The sequence below is a fragment of the Anolis sagrei genome, chromosome 13 (genome assembly GCF_037176765.1).
Source record: "Anolis sagrei isolate rAnoSag1 chromosome 13, rAnoSag1.mat, whole genome shotgun sequence".
In the NCBI taxonomy this organism is placed as follows: Eukaryota; Metazoa; Chordata; class Lepidosauria; order Squamata; family Dactyloidae; genus Anolis; species Anolis sagrei.
This window is the reverse complement of record NC_090033.1, coordinates 12,554,153-12,556,652: the sequence shown is the minus strand read 5'-3', so window position 1 is coordinate 12,556,652 and position 2,500 is coordinate 12,554,153.

Here is a 2,500-nt window from a genome sequence, read left to right as displayed (position 1 = left end):
GAGTCCTGGCGTACTTTCGAGGAGGACAGGCCATGGATGATAGGACTTCAAGTACCTCCACTCTCTTCCCGAGACGGCCGCAACCCTCATCTAATGTCCGAACAAAACCAAACTTGGCACACGGAGCCCCCGTGACCCACTCTACATCCTACTGCGGTTTGAAGTAGGGCATACCATGGATGATGGGACTTGAAGTACCTCTGCTCGCTTTCCGAGACTGCTGCGACCCTCAACGACGACTGAACAACACCAAACTTGGCACATAGACCTCTCATGACCCACTTTACGCCACGGTGTGGTTTGACTGTGGATCGAGCATGGATTATGGGACTTGCAGTATCTTCGCTCAATTCCCGAGACCACTGCAACCGTCATCCAATTTCCGGTAAGGACCAAAACTTGGCACACCGGGTCTCCGTGATGCACTCTACATCCTGGTGCGGTTTGGAGGATGATGCACCATGGACGATGGGACTTGCAGTTCCTTCACTCGCTTAGTGAAACTACTGAGACCCTCATCCAATGACCAAACTTGGCACACAGAACCAACCCCCATGGCCAACTCAACATTCTGGTGAGGTTTGGGGGAGAACAGACTATGGATGATGGGATTTCAAGTACCTCCACACACTTCCCGAGACTGCTGCAACCCTCATCTAATGACCAATCGAGACCACACTTGGCCCCCATGAGAGACTCTACATCCTGGTGCTGTTTGGAGGAGGATGGGCAATGGATGATGGGACTTGCAGTACCTTCACTCACTTCCTGAAACCACAGTGACATTCATCCAATAAAGACCAAACTTGGCACAGAGAGCCCCCGTGGCCAACTCAACATTCTGGTCATGTTTGAGGGAGACTATGGATGATGGGATTTCAAGTACCTCCACTCCCTTCCCGAGACGGCCGCAACCCTCGTCTAATGTCCGATCGAGATCAAACTTGGCACACGGCACACAGAGCCCCCGCGACCCGCTCCGCATCCTGCTGCAGTTTGAAGGAGGATCGACTTTGGATGATGGGACTTACAGTACCATCACTCCCGTTCTGAGACCGCGGTTAACCTCATCCAACGTCTGATCAGGACCAAACTTGCCACGTAGACCTCTCGTGACCCGCTTTACGTCCCGGTGTGTGTTTGGCGGGGGATAGACCGTGGATCGTGGGACTTGCAGTACTTTTGCGCAATTCCCGAGACCACCGCAACGCTCATCCGATTACCGACAAAGACCAAACTTGGCACACCGAGTCTCCACGACGCACTCTACATCCAGGTGCGGTTCGAAGGAGGATGCACCATGGACGATGGGACTTGCAATACCTGCGCTCCCTTCCTAAGACCATTACAACCGCCAACGGCGATGGATCAGGACCGCGATTTACACAGAGACCCAGCGTGACCCACTCCACATCCCGGTGCGGTTTGGAGGAATTCGACAATGGACGATGGGACTTGCAGTCACTTCGCTCGCTTCCTGAGACCACCGAGACTCATCGAGACTACACTTGGCACACGGAGCTTCAACGACCCACTCAACGTCCTGGTGCGGTTTGGAGGGGGACAGACCACGGATGATGGGACTTCAAGTACCTCCACTCCCCAAGACTGCTGCAAAACTCCTCTGATGACCGATCGAGACCAAACTCGGCACACAGAGCCCCCGTGACCCACTCTACATCCCGCTGCAGTTTTGGAGAAGGGTGGACCACGGGTGACGGAACTTCCGGTACCTTCGCTCACATTCCGAGACCTCCGCAAACCTCATCCGATGACGGATCGAGACCAAACTCGGCACGTAGACCTCTCACGGACCCACGTTACGTCCCGGTGTTGTTTGGAAAAATGCGGAGATGGATGACGGGACTTGCAGTACCTGTGCTCACTTCCTGAGACCACCGAGACCCCCGCCACCTTGACTCGCTTACCGAAACCACTGCCGCCCTCATCCGACGGCTGATCGAGACCAAACTTAGCACACGGAGCCCCCACGACCCACTCCACACCCCGCTGCAGTTTGAAGGAGGATGGTTTTTGGACGAGGCGACTTGCGGTACCTTCACTCACTCGCTTCCTGAAAGCGATGCGACCCTCATCCAATGACCCTGGTGAGGGGAGGAGGGCCGGAGGTCGGTCGTGGGGGGTTCTGCGTGTGTGTGGGAAGTTCGCCCCAATTCTGTCATCGGTGGCGTCAAGGATGCCGGTCGTAGGTGAACTATAAATCCCAGTAACTACGACTCGCAAATGCCGAGGTCCGTTTCCCCCAAACTCCACCCGCGTTCACGTTTTGGCGTCGTATCGAGCGTTTGCGCCAAGTTCGGTCCGGATCCGTCATCGTTTGAGTCCACGGTGCTCTCTGGACGTAGGTGAACTACAACTCCCAAGCCCAAGGTCAACGCCCACCAAACACTTCCGGTATCTTCTGCGGTGGGTCACGAGAGTTCCGTGTGCCGAGTTCGGTTCAATTCCGTCGTTGACGGAGTTCAGAATGCTCTTTGAC